General features: G+C 40.3%; 1 long non-coding RNA gene across 1 annotated transcript; it reads left to right on the plus strand.

Moving 5' to 3' along the window:
- Window positions 1-234: 234 nt before the first annotated feature.
- On the plus strand, window positions 235-9075 carry LOC130592706 (uncharacterized). Its single transcript, XR_008970632.1, has 3 exons — window positions 235-408; window positions 3606-3850; window positions 8720-9075. It is a non-coding gene; the product is annotated as an uncharacterized LOC130592706 (long non-coding RNA).
- Window positions 9076-13855: the final 4780 nt, after the last annotated feature.

Raw genomic sequence — 13855 nt, forward strand, 5'->3', positions numbered from 1 at the left:
GATTTAGGTAGAAGGGATTTGGTATTGGTGGGTTTTTTTTTGTTTGGTTTTTGTTTGTTCTTCTGTGTGTGTGTGTTGGTTTGTTTTTTTCGGTTTTTTTTTTTTTGTTTGTTTGGTTTGTTTTTTGATAGAAGCACTTGTGATTCTGATTTATTTCCTTTGGTTTTGTTTTTTTTTTTTTGTCCAGCATTATGATTTCTTGTAGGTTATATAATGTAGTTTCTTACAGGGCTAGCTTGGTGGACAAGGGGAGAACACTAGATATGGTTTATCTCAACTTTAGGAAGGCTTTTGACACTGTCTACTCTAATATTCTCATAGCTGATGACGTATGGGCTAGAAAATTGAACAAGGAGGTGGACTGAAAACTGAACTGCCAGGCTTGAAGAGCTGCCATCAGCAGCCCAGGTACAGGACAAGAGGCAATGGGCACAAAATGAAATGGGGGAAATTTTGTTTAGGAAAACATTTAACCTTCCTTCATCCAGAGGTGCTTAAGAAACAGCTTCTTTCTTGCAGTGGTAGACTTTGCAAACATAAACGCTACTCCAGAACAGTCTGAATCTCTGTGGGCAAGGGGTCTCTAAAGAGGAGGTAGGATTTCTCCGCACTCTTGCACATGGCAGCTTCCTCGTGCAGCCCATACATTACAGCCTGCCTTTCCTCTGCAGGCTTTGCTACAGCAGCAACCAGGGGAACATGTTCTTTCAAATACATGTTCTCAGCCTTCGCAGCTTATACTGCAGTTAATGAGCCAACAGTCTGGTCACAGGCAGGTGTATAAATGGGTCGTGTGTGTGTGTGTGCGTCTGTGCATAGATACATGTATTCAAGTAAAAGTAACAGATGTGTAACGGGTAGTTTCGGTTTACTTTTTGTGGTTGTTTTTTTTCCTCCCTGTGCTCCCGCAGCTTCTCCCCAGCCTCAGCTTCTTTTGAGTAGTGTATTATAGATTTTGAGTACCAGATCTTGTGCTGCCAAAGCAGAATGATTTTATTCATCCAGTTTAAAGCTGGTTTGTGTACCTCTGTTATGCTTCAGTCTATTCTATGAACATGCTCATATATGATTATACCACACATAATTATGTCTTTTTTTAATAATAATGAAATAATAAGAAATTAAATATTATCCAAGACAAAAATTAATATGAAGGTGACAGGTGTCACATTGTTCAAGTCTCTAAACATGGTTGTATGAACAAAATAGTAATAAACAGGATAGCCAGTTTTGCTGATTCCATCTAGCTGTAACTGAAATATAGCAGGTGCTGTGGATAGACTGCCTGACACAGCAACCAGGGCAGAGCAGTGGGATCACATGCGTTAACAGCATCAACAAAGTTAATAAATAAAAGACAGATAAGAGAAAGAAAAAATAAAATTTTACTCCTTTTTTTTTTTTCTGACTTACGTGGTAACTCTAGAAGCTTTTTTTTTTTTTCTGTGTTGATATATCTAAATTCTTATGCTTGATGAAGAGCTTTTGAAGCACACTAACTACTGTATGCAGATCTCATATGAATTCCTGGCAGATACTCCATAAATGCCGTATGAGGTGTGGTACAGGTAATAGTAAAAAATTTAACACCAAAATATTTAACTTTTTTTTTTTTTTAGTGATTGGGGGATATAAAGGAACATGTTGTCACTAGGAAGAGACCTGAGTCTTAATAAATAATGGGAAAAATATTCTGCTGTGCATGTTTTGGATTACTTGCCTTCCTGATCTGTATTTTTGGCAGACACAGCCAATTCAACCTTTCCAAAATCATGATTACATTTTCTCCCATAGTGCACTATCTTTTAGTGTAAAGTGCATTTAGGTTTACATGGTATTTGTCTCTACATGCATGAATGCACATGCTTTACGGTGGGTCATCTTTGTTTACTAATTCTGGTCGGACTTACACAATTCCATGGTTATGTTGGGGTGCTGAATGCCTGAGCTACTGCCCAGGCATGGACTGTGGCTCCTTATGAGTTGTTCACTTCCACTTCCATCTTCTTCCTTTAAGTTTTTTTTTTTCTTTTCCACATTGGTGGCTTTTCCTCCTGAATCCTTGAGCAGCCACAGTTTCAATAATCCTACCTCTGTGGGAAATTTTACTTTCCTTATATCTCATGGCTCCACTCTATGGATATTGTCACAGCTCTTTCTCACACCTTAGCAATTTCCTGAGAAGTCTGAGCCAGGTTTCCCTACCAGAGCTAAGCCTTGGATTCTTGAAACACAGGCATCAGTAATCCTACAAGGAGGGAGCAGAAGCTGTAAGAAGAAGATAAAAAGTGGCTACATTCATAAAGCATATATATATATATATATTTTATATATATATTTAACGGCACTTGAAAGGCAACAATTTTTTTTTTTTTATTCAGGGAAAAGCTACATGCATTAAGTGCTGTGTGTAGTAAAATCAGTTTACTGGAGATTTCCTTTTTTCCTTCAGTAGAAGAATATTAAGTTAAAGGGAGAAATCAGGTGGAAATTGAACGGAGCTGCAACTTATTAAGAGTCAAACCTTTTCACACAGAAAGCAGGTTATTCACTTGCTGCCTCTGCCTCCCTTCACATTTTTAATCAAGTTGCCTGAAAAGAATGAGCATTGAGCAATCAAAGTGTGAATGTCTGTGTCTGTGTCTATTCATATCTAATAATTTATGAACCAACCATCCAGGTCTAAACAAATTTCACAAAGGAATAGTGATATCCCTCTCTCTCCCCACTCATCTGCCCAAGCTCCAGTATGGTAGGGTCTGAGCAGAAGAGAAGGCATTAATGACCTCTGTGAGAGAAACGGCTTGTTAACCCATCCTGGAAAGAAGAAATGATACAGATTTTTCAGATGCTGAAAGAACTCCCCCCTGTTTTTTCGTTTTCTCATGAAGGCGGTCCACCCAAGGCTCAGCAATACAGAAACAAGTTTCTTTGGTTGTGACACTGACTCCCCTGCTCCAGTCTGCTGCTAAGTGTTCACATGAAGAAAGAACTACGAATGCCCAGCCACAGGAAAAATCTCATACTTCATTAAGCATCAAAGTATCTAATCAGTAATCCACAAAACTCTTTGAAATCACTTTTATCTGGTCCTGTTGCTTAGAGAACTATGTGTGCTCAGCATTGCTGCAGTGTGTGATGCATCCTGATGCGCACCGCTCTCACAAATGCTATAATTCTTATTTACTCTGTTTATGCAGGGTCTCAGAACCTGGCAGACTCCTTCTAGGTAATGATCTGCTGTAACCTGGTGCTGTTTGTCATTTTTATTTAGTAAGAAAGATACTAAAAATGCAGTGCTCTCACATCCTTTTTATGAATATTCAGTGAATTCAAATCCTGTGGAAATAAAAGAAGAGTACTCATATCAGAAGGCAATTTCCACCTGGATAGAAAGAGACAAGGATGAGAGAAGTAGACTGATAGACCAAAAACCGTTCCACCGGTTGTTCCTTTTAGTTTAATAAATCAAATAATTGCCAAACTCACAGCATAGGAAGGATGATTTTATCAACAGACATCCCCAGCGAAATTGTATGATTCAGTTATATTTTCGTTTAGATGGTATTCCAGTGCTTCACTAAAGTTACTGGATATTTTAGCAGGATGAAGAGCTGCTGCAGCATTCAATCCTGCAGGAGAACTATTTTATATTTTTGTTGGTGATGCAGTTTCAGAGTATTCATTTTTCTCAGGACAATGCAGTTTCTTCCATATAAACTTTAGGGCATGGGATTCAGCCCAAGACTTTGGTGTTGCTGTACTTTTCTTGAAATGGTCATAATAATATGTCACTGAAAAGCAATTTTTTACAAATCGGTCTTCAAGATCCAAACTTATGTAAAAGCAGGTATGATAATTCCTTCTTTACCTTGTTCCTGCATGATTTTGATAATGTCACAGTGTCGTACTGCCAGCTCTGATATTCCTGTGTTCAAGAGGTATATCTGTGTTCTCCATGGTTCACAGTGTAATGTTTTTTTACACTAATAATGGCAGCTTTTGTTTAAGGAATAGTTAAAAGAGCTATAGGGCATAGATTTGAGAATGCAAAAGTAAAAATAAAAAGGTATATTCCTATGGATAAAGAGCAGTTCCCAAACTCATCTCCTGATAAAAGAATGCCCACTTTACTGTGCAAAACTTGGTGATGTGATCCATAGAATAAGCTAAAATTTATTGATGGTATTGGAAACAGATGTAGTAGCTAATACCAAAATTAATTGTCCCAGGAGAAGCAAACTCAAGAGGAAACACCCTTGTGCTGCGAATGATTTAAACATTAATGAGTACATGTTCATTAACAGTGATGATTGTCAGCACTTAAAACAGAATAAAACATCAATGTCTTTTTTTAAAGACACTCATAAAGCAAATTCTACAGCAATCAGAGTTGCATGAAAGTACTTAAAAATGAATAACAATCAAATCAAACAATGACTTTGGGGTTGCTTTTTTCTTTTTTGACTGGGTGTTCTTGTGCTCTGTAATCCAGTATCACTGACAGCAGCTGGCTCTGAATGCAGACAAAATATTCCTTATGAATACAGAGTTGACTAAGTCTTCTGATAAATCAACTTAGGGAATACATTTGTACATGAAAATTTAGCTGACATATAACAGAATGCACTGGAGTAACATAACTTTAACTTCCTGAGCACAAAAATAAAGCAAAATTGCTACTCTTTATGTTTTTGAAATTATGATGATTACTTAGGATCTGTAAAGATTAAATGAATGAAGTACGTAATCCATGGTTCTTGAGTCATCAGTCAGCATTCCCAAGTGCAGCACTGAACAAGACCAGGGTATGAACTAAAGCACTACAGGAGTGAAACATTTAATCAGAAAATCCATGTTTAAAAGACACTGATCAGCTTGTACAGGCTGGCCTCTAGCTCCGAATTTGTAGTAGGTCTAATGATCTGTGAGTTTGCATGTTACATCATTGGTTGGAAATGTGACGCTCCAGGGTAGCCTTGGTTGCGGCGATCACGAGATGGTCAAATTCGAGATCCTCAGGACAGTGAGAAGAGCGTGCAGCAAGCTCACTGCCCTGGACTTTGAGAGAGCAGACTATGGCCTCTTCAGGAACCTGCTTAGTAAGGTTCCATGGGATATAGCCCTAGAGGGCAGGGGGGCCCAAGGCTGTTGGTTGATATTCAAGGATCAACTACTACAAGCTCAGAAGTGCTGCATCCCAACTAGAAGGAAGTGCAGCAGGAGGGTCAGGAGACCTCCTTGGATGGATAAGGACCTGCTGAGGAAAATTCAAAGGAAAAAAGAGCCTTATAAAAGGTGGAAGCAAGGACAGGCAGCCTGGGAAGAATATGGGGATGTTGTCTGGGAAGCTAGGGACCAGGTCAGGAAAGCTAAGGCCCAGTTCGAATTAAATCCGGCAAGGGATGTGAAAGATAAAAGGAAGGCATTCTATGGATACATTGCAAATAAAAGACAGACTAGGGACCATGTAGGCCCCCTCCAGAAGCTATCAGGAGAACTGGCTACCCTGGATTTGGAGAAGGCTGAGGTTCTCAATGACTTCTTTGCCGCAGTCTTCGCTGGCAAATGCTCTGACTAGACCACCCAAGTCTTGGAAAGCAGATGCAGGGACTGTGAGAATGAAGACCTTAGGCCCATTGTAGGAGAGGATCTGGTTCGAGACCATCTTAAGAGCCTGAGCGTACAAAAGTCCATGGGAACAGATGAAATCCATCCATGGGTCCTGAAGGAGCTGGCAAATGAAGTTGCTAAGCCATTGTTCATCATGAAGTTCCTGATGACTGGAAAAAGGGTAATATAATCCCCATTTTCAAGAAGGGGAAAATGGATGACCCGGGGAATTACAGACCAGTCAGTGTCACCACTGTGCCTGGCAAAATCTTGGAGCAGATTCTCCTGGAAGGCATGCTAAGGCACATGAAAATCAACAAGGTGCTTGGTGACAGCCAGCATGACTTCACTAAGGGAAATCCTGCCTGACCAATTTAGTAGCCTTCTATGATGGGGCTGCGGAACTGATGGACAGGGGTAGAGCAGTTAATGTCATCTACCTGGACTTGTGCAAAACGTTTAACACTGTCCCACACAACATCCTTCTCTCTAAATTGGAGAGACATCAATTTGATAGGTGGACCACTCGGTGGATAAAGAAGTGGCTGGATGGCCACACACAAAGGGTTGTGGTCAATAGCTCAATGTCCAGCTGGAGAACAGTAACGAGTGGCGTCCCTCAGGGATCGGTGCTGGGATCGGTCTTGTTCAACATTTTTGTCGCTGACATGGACAGTGGGATTGAGTGTGCCCTCAGCAAGTTTGCCAATGACACCAAGCTATGTGGTTCGGTTGATGTGCTGGAGGGAAGGGATGCCATCCAGAGGGACCCTGACACACTTGGGAGGTGGGCCAATGCCAACCTCATGAAGTTTAACCATGGGAAGTGCAAGGTCCTACACCTGAGTCAGAGCAATCCCAGGCACAGCTACAGGTTGGGCAGAGAAGAGATTCAGAGCAGCCCTGTGGAGAAGGACTTGGGGGTGTTGGTTGATGAGAAAATAAACACGAGCCAGCAGTGTGAGCTCGCAGCCCAGAAAGCCAACCTTATCTTGGGCTGCATTGAAAGGAGTGTGACCAGCAGGTCGAAGGAGGTGATCCTGCCCCTCTACTCTGCTCTCGTGAGACCTCACCTGGAGTATTGTGTGCAGTTCTGGTGTCCTCAACATAAAAAGGACATGGAACTGTTGGAACAAGTCCAGAGGAGGGCCACGAGGATGATCAGGGGACTGGAGCACCTCCCATATGAAGTCAGGCTGAGGAGGTTGGGGCTGTTCAGGCTGGAGAAGGCTGAGTGGAGACCTCATAGCAGCCTTCCAGTATCTGAAAGGGGCCTATAGGGATGCTGGGAAGGGACTATACATTAGGGACTGTAGTGATAGGACAGGGGGTAATGTGTTAAACAAGGGAAGTTTAGATTGGATATAAGAAAGAAGTTCATTACTGTGAGGGTGGTGAGGCACTGGAATGGGTTGCCCAAGAAATTTGTGAATGCTCCATCCCTAGCAGTGTTCAACGCCAGGTTGGACAGAGCCTTGGGTGAGATGGTTTAGTGTGAGGTGTCCATGCCCATGGCAAGGGGGTTGAAATTGGATATCTTAAGTTCCTTTCCAACCCTAACTATTCTATGATTCTATGATTCTATCATTCATATTTTCTAAGTCCTTTGACATTATTATCCTCATTTTGTTAAAGTTGCAAAATGGGGTTCAGCTATTATAAGCTCACTTCAAGGCTAATTAGCCCTGCAAACCTGAGAGACCTGTTTAATTGCTACCAAAAGCTACTAAAGCTTTGTGAGTTCCTTGGTACATGATCTTAAAAAGCATTTTGTCTCCTGCTACTGAATATGGACTTCAGCATCTCAGTTTTCACAGCACTGAGTACTGCTAATGAAGGCTGATAAGAATCTATAAATGCTATACCCATCTCTCTGCAATGGCTCAACCCAGTTAGTGCTTCACAGTGAGTGTACTGGTGTGAGTTCAGCCTGACATGGAATGAAATTCACTGTTTCTTTAAAGTGAGGCTGGTTCTTGTCAAAACATTGGCATGCAGGATATGGGTGACCTGTGTTGTATATCCTGTGGTTGAGAGGCTGCAGGCTCACTTGTTCCAGCTTTCCAAGGAAACACAGATTGTGCAAGGGGCCACGTGTTATTGTGGGCATTCCTCCTTCTTCCTACCTGAAGAAGTTGTTCAGGACCACTGTGTTGCCAGCTCTGCTTCAAGAGCTGTTTATGCATTTCATGCATTAACAGCTTAATGCAGAATGTATAAATAAGCCTTCACAAATGGATTCAAATGCAGAGCTTCTGCATTCTAAACCATCACAAATCTAATGGATTAAATTGCCACTGTGCATATATTTTTGTTTAGAAATATTATATATATATATAACATGCATATATGTATATACATATTGTACACATATATACATGTTGTATATATATGTATAGATGTATGCAATACATCTATATATGTATATATATGTAAATATATATATACATCTATTTGTATGTATGTATGTACACACATATGTCCTCCTACAGAAGAGGTCCTAGCTGTAGTTTTTAAGTTTTTAACTAGATGGAAATGCCTCTGGATAGCCTAGAGTCCTGTGTCTAAGCCCTGGAGGTAGGTGACCTCTCAGGCACACTTACGTCCTTGCTTACTTGGTGATGCCTCCTTAGTAGTCAAAGCAGAAAAAGCAATCCTTTGTCTGCATGCACCTGTGTACAGTTTTGTTTCTTTATGCCTTTATAAATACTAAGAAAAGCATTAAAGATTCTCAGAGCTTCCAAGAGGTATTCAGAGACAAGTCACTTCTGACTAATGTATAGAAAGAATTGCAAAATATTCGTGATATAAATCAAGAGTTAAAATCTAAATTGACCTTGCTGTCATATAGAAAAAAAAAACAAGTTATTGCGTTTATAGAAATCACATATTAATAAAAGGAAAATAAAAAATAAGAGAAACACATCTGTATACTCATCTTTATGTTTTGTACATCTGTATAAGTATTGCTTTTAAATTAGAAAGATGTTGGTTTACATCAGAATGCTGACTTTTGAGAAGAGCATCACATATTCTGATGGTATCATCAGTGAAGAAGCGGTGCATCTGCAATAATAATTGACCTTTTCTATTTTCTGCATTTCAGAGAGCTTGAAGATATATTGCTCTTTCATTGCTGAAAATGCCTTTTCTGATTTTGCTAAGTCAAATCAACACAAGCAAATAACCCCATGTTAGTTAGTGCATTGAGAGCAAACAATTTCATATATGTGTCATCCTTGTAATAGACAAAAAATCAGAAGCTGTCAAAAAAGGCAAAGGAATTCAGTGCTTTGGCTTGTAGCATTTTTGTTGCTCTCATCCTGCCAACTGCTTAAGCGTGTGGCCAATTTTTAGAGTGGGAGCAGTTCTACTGATTCATGTATTTTCAAATTCATTTTTAAAAAACATGTTATTAAGCATGTGTAATATTGGATTAAAATTTTAAATTTTGCTTTCACATCTGTTATGAACATATTATTCTGGACATCCATACGCACACACGATATTTAAACCAAGCCTTTAACTTACAGCAGTCAAGCTTGCCCGGCTATTGACTTTGATTGAATGGTACTGTCTCACACTAGCTGTGATCAAACTATTTAGTTTAGAGCACAGTCAAATTTGGGTGGATTTGGTTGACAGATCCTTGTGGGTAAAAGCAGAAAGCAGTGTGGAAACAATTTCCTTGTCAGACAGTATTTTTGGAGACAACCTGCAGAGTTCAGCAGAACAGAAACAGCAGCAGTAAAACTGAAAGGCAAGTAATCTATTCTCCTCTCTGTTTTGACTAAACCAAAGCAAAATAAAAGGAAAAGTAGAAAGATTTTAACTAAAAGAGATTCTCTTGACTAATATTTGTCTGACAATGAAAGAAGGTGTACTTGCTTTAAAAGAATATGTACTGCCACAGAGGTGCTATCAAACACATGTACTCATAAATATTAAAATATTCAATTTATGAGGCATCTATGTAAACCTGCTTCATAAATTGTAAGACACCTATAGAGAGAATAGAAGGGGAAGGAAAATGCTTCAAGATGAGGCATGTCTCAACAAACATTATGGTTATTAAGTGATAACAAGATGACAGAAAATGGCCTAGATATTTCAGAGATATGGCATCTATCCAAAGAGTAAGACAGTAAGACAGAGGCAATTACAAAAGTAGAACTAAAGTAGAAGTGAAGTTTGCTTAACTTCCATCTCCCAAAGAAAATATTGGTATTTCTGGGCCATTGTTTTACAGTCATTCTTCCTTTTTTCTTTTTCTTTTCTTTTCTTTTCTTTTCTTTTCTTTTCTTTTCTTTTCTTTTCTTTTCTTTTCTTTTCTTTTCTTTTCTTTTCTTTTCTTTTCTTTTCTTTTCTTTTCTTTTCTTTTCTTTTCTTTTCTTTTCTTTTCTTTTCTTTTCTTTTCTTTTCTTTTCTTTTCTTTTCTTTTCTCTTTTCTTTTCTTTTCTCTTTCCTTTTCTTTCCTTTTCCTTCCTTTTCTTTCCTTTTCCTTTTCCTTTTCCTTTTCCTTTTCCTTTTCCTTTTCCTTTTCCTTTCCTTTTCCTTTTCTTTTGAAAAAGAAGCATCTTACACCAAAATAGGTGGATATTTCTTTTTCATGTTCAAAAGGAGTGAATAACTAATTGTTGTGTTTGTTCTTAGTGCAGTGCAGTTTCTAGCATTGTGCATCATGGAACAACACAGTATTCCCAAAAATATATAGTAGTCAAAATATAGGACAGGTATTTAAGGGAACAGACAGTATTAGGGTTCATGTTTAAGATAAGAAGGATCACTGTTTTAAAAATAGATATGGAAGACAGAGTGGACAAAGAAAGGAACTCAATTTAGGGACAAAACCAGTAGAACCAACAGATTGAGAAGAGACAGATCAATAATGAAATGGGGAAAGACTGCGCAAAAAGATCAGAAAAAACTGAGGTAAGAATTACTGTAATTAATGGCTAGGGAAAGGAGACATGGCCAACAGCTCCATTACATTGTATGCTACAAAGAAGTTTCTTTTACTCAGTTTGGTAACCTAAAGTTTTCAGCCATAATTTCTTCTCTCATAGAAAAGTCTTACTGTCAGAAGTATCTCAGAGAATGACAAAGAGCACAAATCACTTGAGTCCCCCAGCAACCTCTTTGCTTGTAGTCTTTCTTGAATCTCTCTTTACTTCAGTTTATTAAGCTAATTCTGACTCAAAGGTGACTCACAGTGTGACACTGAAGGAATCCTGACTAAGGAGGGTATGCAAGTAAATCCAACAGATAGCCTTTCCTTTCCTCATTCACCAACGGATGAAAGGAGAGAGCTCCAGATTTCCTGGTGCGGTGAATCCCAGGCAGCACATACCATTTCCTACAATGTTCAGGACAGACAAGTCCTAAGTGAGTTGTGTACCAGCATCTTTCCAGGGATGACACCTGCTGGCACTGCCACTGGTGGTGGTAATGCTCAGACAAAAATGCTTGGGATGCTCTGCTCTAAGGAGGAAGGCAATGGAGCTTTTGAAAGAATGCATGAACATATGGCAAAATGTTTTGACATTGTAACAAGTAGAAAAGGGGAGCTTTGAGAGTTACTAAACCATAAGGAAATCAATCAAGTCTAGCAAGATAATGATTATGAATGAAAGATTTGGTCTATAAATACAGTGGGAGAAAAAAGAAAAAACGAAGAGAGACATTAGAGGAGAAAAAGAAAAGGCATTCCATTCTGGAAAGGCTATGCCTGAAATGACACCTGAAGTCACCAAGAAAAAATATGTCCAGAGGCTGCCTTAAATGTTGGCCTGGACAAATGGAGAAAAGAATGAGAGGAGTAGTTTTGATGGGTTAGTGGGTAAAACAGTGTGAGCAACTGAAGTTGCTAAAGAAAAGAAAAAGTAAAGTGGCAAGACCAGTGTCATAAATAACAAAGAAAATGAATAATTTTATGATTTATTTATTTATTGTTGTTGTGGATAATAGCATTTAGAACTAAACACATTTTTCCTGTTGTTTGCATGGATAGGTTGTGAAAAAGCACACAGTGGCCTGAGTGATTGGTTGCAATAGGGTGGTAAAGCCTTTTCATGTTTTTGGCCAAATGCTAGCTGTGCCTTAGCTACACTCTAACAAGTGTTAACATCCTATCAGGATACCTGTATGGGCTTGTGAGGGAACTGGTGTCCTAGTCCTGCTGTGTGGAGCTGCCTTATTGATGAGATGAAGATGTAGGGAAGTACCCAGCCCTGGCACTACTGTTAAAATCATATTTCCCTTGTGGATATGCTCAGACTATCCTTGGAGTGGAAGAACCATTTCCCTGCTGCCTGGCCTACAATGAAACCTCAGTGAAACGTATGGTGCAAGGCCAGCAGCACAGGAGAAAGTAGCTGGATCTTCACTTCATAGGCTCCTCTGTTCCTACCAATCTTCAGCTGTGGTTATGTCACCAAAAACATCATCTGTTAGGAAAAAGTTTTCCTTGCTGGGCTTTACTCTGCTGCTGCCATGGGCAGGAGGAGAAGGGAGTCTAGAGAGAGCTGCTATTGCCTTCTCTTGTTCTTATGGCTCTGCTAGCTCCTGCTGCACCACAGCAGTTTCCTACACTGTGGAAACACCAGAAATGTGTTTTCTCAGCTCCAGACATCAGAGTAAAATAAGCCTTCAGCCAGGTCCAGCTCAGCAAGGGGATAACTCTGTTCTTCATCACTGCCTGGCAGCCCACGTCCGGTGTGAAGTTAGGCTCCCTGCATGGACTGAGAAGACGGAAAATTGACGCTGCAAGACAGCCATGTACTGGAAAGATTGCAGCAGGGACAAGATGTTTGGGATGGTTTCTTGATGAAAAGCAACCTGTATAAACTAGAACAGAAACTGGATTTGCTGCAGGACAATGAGCTTACCTTTTCATATTAGCTCCTTTTGTCCTTTTATTCTCTAATGCAGTGGTAAGTACTACATATACACAAGCATACTTATTAATACAACGTAAATCTCTTCCTGCTTTATTTCTCTTCTCCCCTAAACTCAATCCCCTTTTTTACCTTCAAAATCTTGCGTATACATAAGGACCATTTTCCAGATTGTGAGAAACAGTCTAAGCCACTGACTTGATGGCACTTGCATGAATTTATGCCTGCTGAGGATTTGGCAGAAGAGTTGTTTACACATAATTCAGCTTCTTAATTGGAGGCAGACAAACATACCAGGAAGAAAACAAAGAAGCACACATTAAAATAGCCAAGTAGAACATTTCCCTTGCCCCTACAGTATTCTTGTTCTACAAGTCTGTCGTGGTTTAAACCCAGTCAGGTAACTTGTTCACTCACTCCCAGTGAGTGGTGCTGAGCTGACAACAATCGAGGTCCGTGTCCGTCCCCCCCCCCATCGGGGTTCTCCCCCACTCCCGGAGGAACGGGGAGGAGGATCGAAAGAGTGCAACTCCCACGGGTTGAGACAAGAACAGTCCAGCAATTAATGTACACAAATCACCACCGCTACTATCAACTACAACAATGATAAGGGAAAATAACAAGGGAAGAGAATACGATACCACCGGCCAAGAAGACGAGTTCCACCCCGAAAGCCCGTGTCCTTCCAGGTAACTCCCAGTCACCCCCCACCCCGGCCATGACGTGCTGTGGTATGGAATACCTCCCTGGCTAGCCCGAGTCAGGCGCCCCATCTCTGCTTCCTCCCGGCTTCCCCTCCTCCCTGGCAGAGCATGAGCCTCACAAAGTCCTTGGTCAGGGTAAACATCACTTAGCAACAACTGAAAACATCGACTTCACCAACACTGTTCTCAGGCTGGAAGTCAAAACACAGCACTGCACCAGCTACCACAAAGGAAAAGAAAAAAAAAAAAAAACATGACTGCTACTGCTGAACCCAGGACATTATCCACCCCTTATTCCATACCATTCACGTCGTGCTCAGATCCCACATTTTCAATACACCATCGCTCTCCCATATATATACATCCATATACATACAGACCAAGAGGAAAAGATCATTTTCTTAGTGCATGGACCAATCCCTATAATGCTGCCGAGTCCATTCGGTCCATGATGTTCAAAGTTCATTTTCTGTTGGGATGATGGCTGGAGGGAAGTCAGGGCCAGTCGCTGGTGACCTGGAGACATCTAGTTGATGGGCTATAAAAGCATTACACAGCAGGCAACGGCATACAATTGAGTTCACTGGCTGTTTTCCCCTAAAATCAAATCCCCTTGAGGTATACATCGGACTTCCCCATCTT

Source organism: Pezoporus wallicus, unplaced genomic scaffold (genome assembly GCF_028554395.1).
Source record: "Pezoporus wallicus isolate ANWC-B61680 ecotype Strahan unplaced genomic scaffold, APGP_CSIRO_Pwel_v1 contig_1851, whole genome shotgun sequence".
In the NCBI taxonomy this organism is placed as follows: domain Eukaryota; kingdom Metazoa; phylum Chordata; class Aves; order Psittaciformes; family Psittacidae; genus Pezoporus; species Pezoporus wallicus.